Genomic DNA, 12,992 nt, shown 5'->3' with positions numbered 1-12,992 from the left:
CATTTTGTCACCTCTATTTATTATACTAATTGCAAAAGAAGCCAAAATTGGTGTGCCATGAAGCCTATATTAATTTATTTTGCATTTCCTATGCTGCGTTCTCCAAAGTCAGCAAAGCTTTTCTGAACAGTGCTGGTCAGAATTTGGAGATAAGCAACACTATCTAAAGCCTTCAAGAAAAAGGAATATTCCTCTTACATGCTTAGGTAGAATGAAAATCATTGCTGATTACAAAGAAAGACTGAATAATCTTTGGTTTTCCCTGAAAGCCACATCCAGCCGTTGCCCTCAGTTACGCAGCAAAAAATGTTCCCTTCTCCCTCCCTGCCCCATTCTACTCCCAAATACCTCATCTCCTTTGTAGCCAGAGAGACAGAGCACGTTTTGCATCATCTTCTAAAATCAAGCAAAAAGCATCCCCTGGAAAAGTTTCAAGATTTCAGCCTGCTACCCCCAAAGTTCAAAAGATCTTTGCAAGGCTAGGGATGTGGAAAATTGTGTGTCAGCCTCAGATTTAACTAGATACCCTTTTACCTAGCCCCTTCGCTAGTTTTAGTCATACATGGTCTCAATAGAAGGCTTAGATGAGATTCCTTTAGCATGTATTAAGGCAGCTGCCTGCAATCCAGTACCATGACAGTGGAGTTTTACTGTTGGTTGAAACTAGCACCGCAGCCAAATATGCAGACCTGCTATTCCCCAAATCCTATATCTACCTGTCCATCCTGTCCTCCCTTTTTCCGCTAGTGCCAGCACATGCTTCTTTTTTTTTTTTTTTTTTTTTTTTGCAGTTACTTTGCAAACTGGGCTAAAGAATTCACCCAGTTCATTTTAATCCGGGCTGCTCCCCCAGCCCCAGTTGCTGCACGGGCATTTGTGGTGGGGTGAGGGAGGGAGGGGAGCGCTGCTGGGGCCGCATCCAGAAGCTCCGCACCAGTGCCGGAGGAGGGGCTCAGCCCCTTTTGGCAGCGCTGCTGGCCCCTGTCTTTCAAGTATTCATGGGACCGGCAGCGTGGAGTACAGTGTTTCCCTTATTTGTCACTTCTCTGGGGAAATTATTAAATCAGTCTCTTGGTGTAGAAGAAAATAATGAGCTAATCCGGAGTCGAGGTGCTATTGGATTGTTTTGGACCTGGCTCGTCTCTTAAGCTCCTAACTTTTTTGCATGCAGATGTTATCCAATTAGTTTGGAGGCAGGAGCACAGTTTCTAGACTTGATTTTTTCTTTCCAGGCCAAATGCCTGGAAGCTAGGGAGGGAAATGGATGGCACTGGAATAATAAGCACCTTCCCCGAGTTTGAGCAAAGCAGTTAAGACCCATGGTTTTTTCAGTGTTTTCACAAATTCTGCCAAGCTGTACAAAAGGTGTTGGGGGAGGAGGGAGTGTTGGGTTTTTTTCTTTATTCCTTGATATGCCCAGGGTTTTTTTTCAACCATTAAACAAAGAAAGCAAGTGGAGAAGAAGGCGCTTTGGTTTGTAGTTTTGTGATTAAAAATGTCTGATCCTAAAATCTTTCACAACAGCCTCTTCTGATTTGTAATGATTCTTTTTTTTTTTCCTTCTCTCCCCCGCCCTGAACTCTCCACCCAAAATGAAATCTCAACCTTATGAGATCAGAGGTCTGCTCGCTAACAGGGATTTTGAGCAGTGTAATCCAGTTGCCATGTTTTAAGGAAGTTTCATTTGGTTATTCCTTAATAGAAATTTTATTTTCTTAGCTACTTTCCATGTAACGATGACCAGTCAAAGTAATCTGACCTAGGAAGTCATTCCCCCTTCCTTGCCCGTGGCTGCCTACAGCATCCTTCAGGAGAGGTGCCGGTGCGAAGATCTGCTGCTTCTGCGGCTGAGGCAGGTTTCCGTGGTCAGTAATGCAGGGCTCCAAGTCACCTGTGTATGGCTGTAAGGTTACTCATCCAGCAGTAATTTCACACATGCTTCTCTCATGGCAAATTCAGCCACGTACTTGGGGAGGAACGGGAGTTTAAAGCAGTTCCAATTCGGTCTGGCTTCACTGGTGCAGACACCTGGGCACTGAAACGTGTGTCCTTCTCCATTTGCTGTAGTGTTACCGCTCCCAAACCTGAACACCAGCAGAATCACAGCTCCTCCTTCGTTAAAACAAAACGTTTTAACATCATTGTTAGTCTGTGCTCCATGAGTTGTTCTTTCGAAGATTTTGCCTCAAGGAAAAATAAGGAGTAACTGTCATTTGAAATTTACTCAGGGTTGGCAAAATGATGGCATTTGTCACTTCTGCTCTCCGTCTTCTTCAGACCAGCCCTAGTGTGTGTCAAAGTGGATATTGCGTTGACTTACTACTTCTCCCTCTTTGTTCTAGAGAATACCGAGTAATTAATATAGTCTAAAAATGTAGTGTGGCACAACCCCCTTTTTGCCTTTGTGTAGTTCTCAAACAAGGAGGCTGTCGAGAGGCTTATGTGCGTCGTATTTCAAAAACAGTTTGTGAGAGCAAAATCACCAAGAGATACTGGGCTAACCCATTTTTTTAGGGCTGGATCTAAAATAATTGGCACACTTGCTATTTGCTGCCACGCGTTTCATGTTGTTGACCTTGTCTCCCTGAAGTCTGACTAGCTGTCGTGTCAGTGACAGTGATGTGTCTGAGCGGTCTGAGGGAGTCCTGCAATTATTTTAATATTTTGCATACTACTGGTGGAATTTAGTAATTAGTTGTGAAGGTTCAAATCCAATTATTTCCTTCCTAAAACAGGAAAAATGGTGGAATTTTGGTGATAAATGCTAGCAGAGTGAGAAAGAAGTGTAACATAATTTGTGGTGTTCCAGTCACTAATTTTTTCTTTCCCTTTGTCTCTTATTTTACAGGGCATGTTTTCGAGCCATTTTTGAGGAAATGTGGTGAATGTAAACTTGCTCTGTTTGGGGGGGAAATTCTGGTAAGTGGTGACGTCTTGATCAGTTCTGGTTTTCAATGAGAATTTCAGAAAGATTGCTTTAGCTTTTTTCAGTTTCATTTTTTTTTAGCTGATGGGAAATACAGAGGCATAGTTGATTATGTGTTTTTCTTCCTCTGGTATGGAGAGTCGCAGTATGAGAGGCATTGACAGAAAGCAGCACGCTGGGCCTCGAGGCAAAGAATGTAGTTTCATTTGCTCCAGTGGCATCTGCTTATTGTGTTTGTAGCTGTTATATTCTGCTGACGAGTGGTTGAGCTAAAACCTAGAGCAGAAGAAACACAAAGGCCTAATTTGAAAACAAGGGGAAGAAAAAAGCATGCTAGTGGTATAAAAAAAACAGGAGCAAAAATAATGTCAAGGGAGCATGCACCTCCCCAAGTGATGGGGGTGTCCAGTTGCTCTGAAATCTTTCCATCAATTCCCAGAACACCTGACTGGCCTGCTTGCCACATGGAGCTAGGATGATTTGCTTATGCCTGAGAAATAAGGAGGTAGTTAATGCTCCTGTGTGCTATCGCAGTTTCCCTATCCCTCCTTTCCATCCCACATGACAAGCTTTGCTGCTTCTCTGGCTGTTCTTTATGCAACATTTCCAGAGGCACCAGCTTCCTACAGACTTTTGGTCCTACAGGCACTATGGGGAATATGGCATGTCATGTGTGATGTGTCGGTGCCGCTGAGCTGCGCTGCTGTGAGGAGAAGGAGGCAGAGAAGAATGGGAGGTAATTAGTGACATGCCCCAACTGGAGAGAACTAATCCTGAGAAAACTCTTCCAACTTGCAAAAAAGCACCAGATCTGGAGCAGTTTGCAGGCTCATCTTACTTTTCCCTCTAGGAGACTGTCAATATATATATAGCTCTGGTTGGTGCCAATCGATCGCCATCACCCTTGGGAAAAAAATGCCAGCAGAAGATTGTGTCCCTTCTTTCCCTTGGCCGAGGAGGGTATTGGACTGGTATTTTTTTTCTTCAGCCAGCATGTGCAGATTGCAGATGAAACTGGCTTATTCTCCACTGGCAGAAGACTTCAGAGTTGGATAGCCTGCAGGGTAGAAAACTGAAAATCAAAGACTGGCTCTGTGAGAACTCTTGTTCTTTTCTGCCATTTAAAAAAAACAGATGTTGTTACATCATACCGAAAGATCTGGATTAACCAGCAGATGTTTAAATGTAGATTGTTTAGCCTTCTGCAGAATGTATAGTCTTAAAGATAAGGGAAGATAAGGTAACCAAGATCAGAATTTTACAAAGAAGTTGGCCAAATGCACGAAAAGTCCTGTACAACAGGTACCTGGGTAAACCCTACTGTAGCTCATTCTTTTAAGACATTTTCTCTCTACAATTTGGCTTTTCTGACAATTGACCATGTTGTAAGCTTGCACCTATATCCATATACTGGGAAATACGAACAACAATTATTAACTAGAGTTTAGTTGTAGGGCCAAAGATGAGCCACAGACCAGCAGCTTGAGCTCATTAGTCCATGAGATTTTGTGCTGACATTTGTTACTGCAAAAGAGGATAGGATCTATAACTAGGGTGTTTTTTGGTGGTAGTGATGATGCTTTGATACTAGAAGTTGCCTGGTGTCCTTACAGATTGGCTGATCTTTGTGTGGGGTGTGACATAGCTGTGGTGCTTGCAGGTCAAGGAATAGAGTCATAATTCAGAAATTGTGATGCCCTGTAACACCAAGGAAAAAAAGTTTACCAGCAGACCCGGTAGTCAGATTATTGTGTTTTAATTTGCCATCAAAGATGCATCAGCTGAGACCAGCTTAGTCTCCATGGCTGGTCTTAATAAAAGAGCATAGTTCAAGAGCAGCAAAAGGAAAGAGACAGAAGCAGCATGTTTCTTAGAATCATAGAATAATTTTGGTTGGAAGAATCTGCCAGGTGTCATCTTGTCCAAACCCCAACTTGAATCAGGTACTATTAACTCAAGTTGGTTAGAGCCTTGGTTTTCAAAATTCAACTGGATGCCAAGGCTGGAGACTCTACAGCCTCTCTGGGCACCTGTTCCCATGCCTGACCAGCCTCGGAGTAAAAAAGTACCTCCTTGGTTTTTTTCATTTTTGTTGCTCACTGTCAATCAGTGCAGACTTTGCATCTTCTCTGCCTATGAGAGAGGAGGAGTCTTGGAGAAGACCCCAAAATCAGGGAAGCTGCTTATTGTGGCTCCGAAGAAGTGTGGTGTCACACAGATGTTAGTGGGGGCAAAAAGAAAAAACACAATCTGGTTCACAGAGGTTCTACTTGGGCAACATTTCTCAACCTATAGTTCATGTCCAGACTTGGAGAGCATGGCCACTTGACTTGCTTGAATCTCAAAACCTGGGAGAAGGTTAGCCGACAAACTGATGCTCCTGAAAACTACCTGTTTTCCTGACTTGCTTAGAGATGTAAGCCAATGAAAGGAGACACTTCTCACTGCTGGATTGTAAACACCCTAGAATTTCTTCAAGACAGTCTTTAGCCAGGTTTGTACCACTCCATGCTCCAGGATTTTGCCCTAGAATTTAATACTCTTTTCCTGGAGCCATTCTAATATGTAAATAGACTGTAAATTTTGCTTGTTTTCTCAGCTGTTCCTTCCCCTCTTCCCACTTCAAACTGTTTGTAAAACCTGATTTTGAGGTAAAATAATCAGGAACCTTGAGTTTCTCATCTGTAAGGATCTCTGAAATATCTCTGACCCCACTGTAGGTTTGCCTGTGGCATTCCAAATTCTCAGAGAGTTTAAAAATAATTACAAAAAAATATTAGACAAGGATACAGTTTTGCTCAGTCTCTGTCCCTAACCCACTAAATCCAAGAAGGACTGGACATCCAGAGAACATTTTGAATTTATCTTGATGTAACAGCTGAGCTCAGAGGCTCAGCGGTTATTTATTCCTCTTGTATTAAAGTCCTAGAAAAGGTCATGCAGCTTCCACATCAAAAATTCATAGTGGTTTTAGGAGCTGATTAGAGAAGTATACTTGAATGTCAGGAGAGAAATCTTGGGTGAATTTAAAACTCCCTCAGCTAAGCTGATGGTATCTTTCTGAGCAGTGTGAGAAGAGACCTCTTTTCATGAGATTTCTGTAAAGCAGCCCTGTGGATGTCAGAGCAGACATTTGCATGGCACTACAGGTTTGACCTGTCTGGTGGTGGCCATGGAACAGCCGTCCCTCCGCATCAAATACTTAACACGGCTGCAAGGAGCCCCAAGAAGCATGGCTGATGTAGGACAGAACACCTTGGGTTGATCTGTGGTGGGGTTTTTTTCTGTAGTCAGGTTGCTCTTTGCTAGTCCAGACCCCCCTTGAAACTCTTGCCTTTCATACGAGTTTTTGGTATTTCTAAGAATGACTTACGGTGTAATATGATGTCCCTGTCCATCTAGACTCTGTAGTTGGTTACAGCCATCAAGATCAGAGGAGGATCAAGCTGTGAAATGAATAGAGGGGACACTGTGTTGTAAACCTGACCTGCATCCTCCTGCACCAGGTGTGCCACTGCGTGCTTGCCCCTTCCCTATAGATTTCCTCTTCCCAGGAAAGCTGTGAGTGCTTCAAACGCAGGCCTGGAAGCTGAACGTATACCTCAGGGCCTGGAATTCCACTGCTCTTTTCACTCTGAATTTAGGCAGCGGTACCTCCCCAAGTTCGGGGCTTGTTGTTGTTTCAGCTGAAATCTCAGATGCTGTGCTCCTGTCTGCACACTTCTCTGTAGATTAGAAGCAACTGCACATCTTAATCAATGGTTTCAGCTATTCCTAGTTGCTCAGCTATATTCTGGGAAATTTGGATGTCAGCTGCTAAGACACTCATCTGGTGTTTCGTCTGGTTTTTTTTTTCCTCATTAAGGACAGTCACATTTTTCTTCTCTCTTTATTTTAAACAAATAAAAATTTAGCAGGCAGCGCCTGCTTTGATTTTTAGAAATGATATAAAAACAGATTTTCAGTATCTTTATGCATATTAAATTTGTTTGCCTTTAGAAAAATTATGATGCCCTGTGCATTCCTGGGTGTCCAATTTGTATGATACAATTATTTGCATCCTTGGTGTCTACCAAAAGTGCTGTTGAATGTCTCTTGGTGATTCTTCTGCTCATGTCAGGTTTCTGACATGAAGTATTACAGAGCAACTATGCATTATCTGCAAAGGGCTTGGAATATGAATTCTCACTGCAGAAATAACCCGCTGTAACTTTTGCTTTATTACCTGTATTCTGCCATGCCCGCAAGAGGCTTTGCCAGAATCATTAGCTGTTCTCTGTAATTAGAGCTGACCTGGTGCATTTTGGTCCTATTTCTAGTAGCTTTTCATTTTCCAGAGTCATTAATTTCGGCAGTGATGTACCTCATAATGTGTTTCTGTTGCGTACCTTCATTATCTTTTCCTATGGGCTGAAGATTTGTCATGCATTCTTGGGAAGGAAAGTGTGTGGAAATGCTTGAGCGTTTTAAAACATCTTGGGGTTTGTCAAGATTTCCTATTCTATGTTTGTAATTCCTTCAATTTTAGTCTGTTGCTTTTCTTCCAGTCTTGTCTGTGTGAAAGATGTGCATGTTGGAGCCACTGGGTGTGGTAAATGTTAGATCTGGTCCATAAGACTTATAAGGAATGGGGCTTGTCCTCTGCCCAGAACTGCATGTCTTCAGTCCTGACAAGGTTGAATTTAGTCTGCTGTCTTAAGAGATGTGAAGCAGTGTTACACTTGTGTTTGATTTATCAAAATTATAGAACCTTACACAAGGAGGTTATGTTCCAGTCTTCTGAAGAAGGGATATTTGTGTCAGTCTCTGTCATTTTCCCAAGTGTTTTCCTACATCTCACTGGTAATCCCTTTAGTTTAGCTTTTATTTATTTTTTTTTTTCTTTTTCTTACCTGAGGTTGAGGCAATCCAATTGTTGGAATTGCTCAGCAAAAGAGAGCTGGTCCATGGGCCATCCGTCTGGATGTCCCTCTTCCTGTAGCCACTGGAGAAGCAATAGGGCAGGGCAGTTAAGACAACAGATGGAGCAGAGCACTGCATGCAGCTCTACCTCCCAGCTTTCTTAGCTGGCTCAGTGGCAGAGATGTTTGCAGTGGATCGTGATGTTAGAGCAGCTTGAAGATCCATTTGGCGTTTTGCAAGTGGTAAATCAGTTGGGTTTTTTAAAATCTAGATAACAAGCCCTCCAAGTGCTCAGTTGAAAGAAAAACATTAAATTTGAAAGTTCAGATATTGCTTTAGGGAGTGTTACATCAACTTTGCTCTTTTCTATATATGCATCGGGGTATTTTTGTCACTGTGCAGTTGATACAAAAACTCCTGTTCCATCACACTGGCATGTTCTCATACCTTCTGTTCCCCTTCCGCCCCTCTAGAGGACTGAATAAGAACCCGTATGTGATACACTGCAGGGGCCACTACCATCCACCCTGTTATGAGTTCAGATTTAGATACAGAACAGCCTTGCACCTGGTTTCACGCCCAGCTCTGATTGTTTAATATTAAAGTGTAAGTAAGTGCAGCTTGGAGCAGGCAGGTCCCACCCAGCTGGTAGCAGGATCCTGGGGCGTTGTAGGTGGGATCTCCAGGGAATTTAGTTGCTAGGAAGCATCACCTCCTTAGTGAGCTCATGCAAATGGTGATTTCTTTTTTCAGAGGTTAGTAATTTAGCCATGTTTGGGAGTTTTCTGCAGAGATCAAAATATAAAGATTTTTTTCTTGACACCTTGCAAGTTTATGGTCCAAATCACAAAACCTCTCAAGCTGTTCAGGAGGTGACCAGAAGCTTTTAACATGAACCAATCACTCGTTTCCCATGCTTTGTTTCAGAATTAGCTTGAAAAATTTTGGCTGAAGTCGTGCCAAAAATCCAAAACAGCAACAAAGCAAGGAAAAAAAACCCAACTCTCCCAGTGAACACCCAGCATAGAGAATATTGCCAGACTTGGGACTGTTTGTGCCAAGTTTATAATCAGGCAGCAACAGGGTCTTAGTAGGTAATGCTCTCATCCCGCAGCTAATGAGCCCCGCCGTGCAGGGAGTGAGGGACGCCGCAGAGAGAGGCAGGGCTCTTACCCGGTGCCTGGTTGGCATGATGCGCTCTGTGTGAGACACAAATCGTACCCGAACTTAAAAGGAATAGAGAGCATGATTTCTGGGCATCAGGTATGGCTGTTTCTGTGGATAAGGCTCTTACTGAATGAATATGTGTTGTAGTGCTAAATACATCTATAGGTAGAGTTTAAGGTGTGTGGACAGATGTAGATTCTCCTGACCCGAGCGTGCTGTATTTTGTAGTGCAGCCACAGTGCTGCTTGACTTCGAGAGAGTTTCTTTTATGAAATACAGGGGGAGGGGGGCGGTTAATGTAATTCTCTCAACATTAATTCTGCCTCATCAATACTTCATGGATTTAATAGATTTTAGAGCTACCGTCACTTGGGAGATTATTTTATCAGCCAAGCACAGTGGAAGCTGCTGAAACTAAATGGAGGACAGAATGCATGTGTGTGTGTGATATAGGATGCTGTGGTATCAAGAAGATTTAATTATTTGGGGTTTTGTTTAGGAGATTTCTCTGTGCCTTTTGCAAAACTTTGTGTTGAGCACTAAATACTTTGCGTATAGACAAGTTATCTCTTCAATAAGAGTTTGGTACGGGTCTCTAGGCACAAGTGTCTGTTTCCACCTCATAGCGTAAGGACACTGCTCTAGTTCTTCATCTCTCATTACGTCTCCCTCTCGCTTAAATGCTCATCTGGCACGAACATAATGAAACTGCATATAAAGAAGCATGAAGAAGAGGAGAGATCTCATTGCAGATTACCAAAGCTGAATATTTTTGGACATTGAGTTATTTATATTAATCAGTTTGCTAAGCTCAAAGATAAAAGAAAGCCTGGGAAGCAATCCAGAAAAAAACAAGAAGAGAAACTAAAGAAGATAGCGTGAAGATCATGCATTAGTGCCTGTTCTGAGAATGCCTGCAGTGCTGTGTCACAATACCCGTTTCAAAATAAAAATGAAGATGGGTGGATCTTGAAGGCCAGTGGGCAGTGGTGGGGGAGATTCCTGTCTGATGTGTCAGCCTCCATCAGCTGAGGTGGAAAGGTCTGTGGGGGAGCCCTCCGCATCACCCTGCAGCCGCCCTGTGAGCAATGGCGAGCAGCTTTCAGGGGCTCCGAGGGGTCCCACACAGCCTCTCCTGGTCTGGGAGAGGCAGCTCCTCCCAGGGCATGTTATCAGGGAAATCACTGATGTTGATTTTTAGGAAATATCCAGTTGAGCTTACATTCATGAGAAGTTTGTGTTCGTGCTGTAGGTAACACCCTCAGAGAGCTTTATACAGCCTTCTAATAAATAGTGTTTTGTCCTTGTGACCTTTATGCCTGCTCTCCGCCCACCTATAGGAATATATCTAATATAGCAAGCCATATTGCTCCTCTTGTTTTTAGGGAAGAGAAAATAATAAAAGATTCAACTGTGCAAATGTCATTCCTGCCCAGCCCATTTAGTATTACGAGGCAGGGAGAAGCCTGCTTTGAAATTTCCCCTCTGGCAAAAGCTTGAAAAGCCTTGAAGATTGTGTGCATCCTTGATCACATCTTGCAACAGCGGTAGTGAGAAATATAAAATCTACTAGCTCAGTCTGCTAGGGTTTTGAATGCTGTGCTGAGTGCTGAGAATCCTGCCTTTCTGGTCTTGCAAGGTGGTATCTAATCCTGTAACAACCTTTCAGGCCGTATTGATTCACTGTCATAAGTTTTGCTTTTTTTTTTTTAATCAAACTATTTCTTACCTTGTATTTATTTTGTGCAAAAATCATGATAATTGAAGCAAGTGGCTTTACAGGCAGAAAGATAAAAATAGAAATTGCATGAGACTCCTTAGATTCTTTGTGAAATTATTAGTTAAACTATATGCGTGGACCTTAGATGTGATCTGAAATGTTAAATACTTTGGCCTCAGGTTAAGAAACCTTCCCATTCGTGCAGGTAAGGTGCTAGTTAGAAAAAAGACCCTGAGAAGAAGCTTCCACTGCACATTTTGGAAACAGGCGTTCAGGTCATTTCTTGTCCTCTTTTGCTGCTTATTAAAAGTTAAAAGTTTGTCTTTTTTTCAGTGGGAACTTACACCAAATTACAGTACAGTATGCTTAAAGCTAGTGGTTGCATCGGTGCACCAGCACCCATTGCTGTGGTGGATTCTGAGTCTCGTTAGCTGTCATTGGACTGAATCATCAGTTTAGGAAAGTCCTCATTTTGCTATGGTATTTGTTGGTTGTGTACGACACTTAAGAGTTGCTGTCCATTCCCCACCCACCCCCCACCCCCCCGCTAATTCTGCAATATTACGGCATTAGTCTCTCTCTGTACGCTGTTTACTATCAAACATAATCCCCTTTCCCTCCCATTTCTTTCCATTTACATCCTTTGATGAGAAAAATTTGGGAACTACATGCCTTTATTCTTGTAAGACAGAGGGCGATGGAAGAGCCATTACATGAAATTCTGCTCTATCTATAGAGCAGGATGTCTCCAAACACATCTGTAGACATATAGAAAACATAGAGACTGACAGCTGATAGATGCTGTAGACTTCTCATTGTTTTCTACCATGGTGATTATGCCAAATGTGTCAAAACACAGAAAAAAAAATTGTATTTGAGTGAAGTGGCATATTTTTTTTGGCTGGGAAGACTATGCAACATCCACAGTCTTATTTTTAAGATATCCTGTATGACCATTTTGGTATTTGCTAAATGCCTTTGCAGGAGCCCAAGATCATTCCATTTGTTTTTTAAAATGTTTTTCTCTTGAGTTTTGCCCTCTAATTGGCTGTAATTACCCAGGGAGGCTTACTTTGAGTCTAACCACCAGCTTTCCTGTATGTCATTAGATGTTGTTGGGGGGTTAGCATGGACAGTTGTAAATGACAGTATATATCTTCATTTTCTTTTTTGGATTAGACTGTTTATAAGTCAAGTGTTTCAGATGAGAGAGAGAGTGTGTGAGAGAGCACTATTCAAAGCTGACAAAGCAGAAGAAAAGCTTGTGTTGAATCAAGGGGCTGCTTGCAGGAGCCTTTTGCTCACCCTGAGGAAGTAAGAGCATGCCGAAGACGCAAGCTGCATTGCTAGTGTAAAGTAGAATTCTTGCATGTTCATGCTAAAGTATTCATCATTTCTGTGTTAGTGCAGCATGTGCCTTCCGTGTGTGTGTCATCCTGCGCATGTGGTGGAGATGTTATCCAGAAACAGTTACTTGGAGAAACTTGTCTGATCATGCGTGTGGAATATGCCATTGACTATTATCAACAGTAGCGAATCTTGCACGTAACTGTGGCTCCTGTCTTGCTCTGAGCAGTTTCACGTGGCTCGTGCTCAGTAAAAGATGTAGCACCCTTCATCTAACATCTCTTGCAGCAGCGTGCAAAAGGGCTACGTGTTGCATCGTATGCAGAAAGCACCTCACCTTGGAGACCTTTCAGAAGGTGGATGCTGGGCAGAGCTCTGAGAAAGGAGCTCTGTTCCCAGGCAGAGAGACCAAAGCACTTGAGCTGCTTGCTGTGCACAGCTAGGAGTCTTTGGGAAGAGCTCACACTCACATCATTTTTGTTACTTTGCTTTTCCCATCCAGCTTAGGTCCCCAAACTTGCATCTGCTTTTACACATACTTTTATGCATGTGCGATTTGGGTGAATGTATGTGAGACCTGAGTTTTAAATTCTGTGGGGAACACGGACCTGTTACTCCCATGTTGCAAGACCCCTTTTACAGCACCTTTAAATTTCCAGAAATCAAAAGGAAAATATGTTTTTCCTTTAAGGCATATATTTGAGACATCATTGAAAGCCACGTGTATTCCATGGGACTTCTAATTGCTGTATTAAATATTTCCGTTGCTTAACATCAGAAGTTTCTATTGCTGTATTAAATATTTCCCTAGTTGTACTCCTGATTAAAGAAAAAAAAAAAATCCTAAGCCGTGACTTTTAACCACTTCTAAGAAGACTCCTCCTCAATTTTATGAGAGACCAGTAGCATTCCAGGCCACCATCCTGCTTC

The 12,992-nt window shown here is 42.5% G+C and overlaps 1 protein-coding gene across 3 annotated transcripts in view; it reads left to right on the top strand.

Annotated features, from left to right (window-relative positions):
• The first annotated feature begins 2,845 nt into the window (after positions 1–2,845).
• Positions 2,846–12,992, top strand: part of FYN (FYN proto-oncogene, Src family tyrosine kinase) — an 81,213-nt gene continuing 71,066 nt past the window's right edge. For all 3 annotated transcript variants that reach the window (XM_035900706.1, XM_009645208.2, XM_035900705.1), the window contains exon 1: positions 2,846–2,919. The gene's annotated coding sequence lies outside the window, so the exon portion shown is untranslated. The remainder of the gene's footprint in view (positions 2,920–12,992) is intronic.

Source organism: Egretta garzetta, unplaced genomic scaffold, assembly GCF_000687185.1.
Source record: "Egretta garzetta isolate BGI_Z169 unplaced genomic scaffold, ASM68718v1 scaffold18, whole genome shotgun sequence".
NCBI classification, from domain to species: Eukaryota; Metazoa; Chordata; class Aves; order Pelecaniformes; family Ardeidae; genus Egretta; species Egretta garzetta.
The sequence above is the reverse complement of the archived record's forward strand: the minus strand, read 5'-3'. Positions and strand labels throughout refer to the sequence as shown.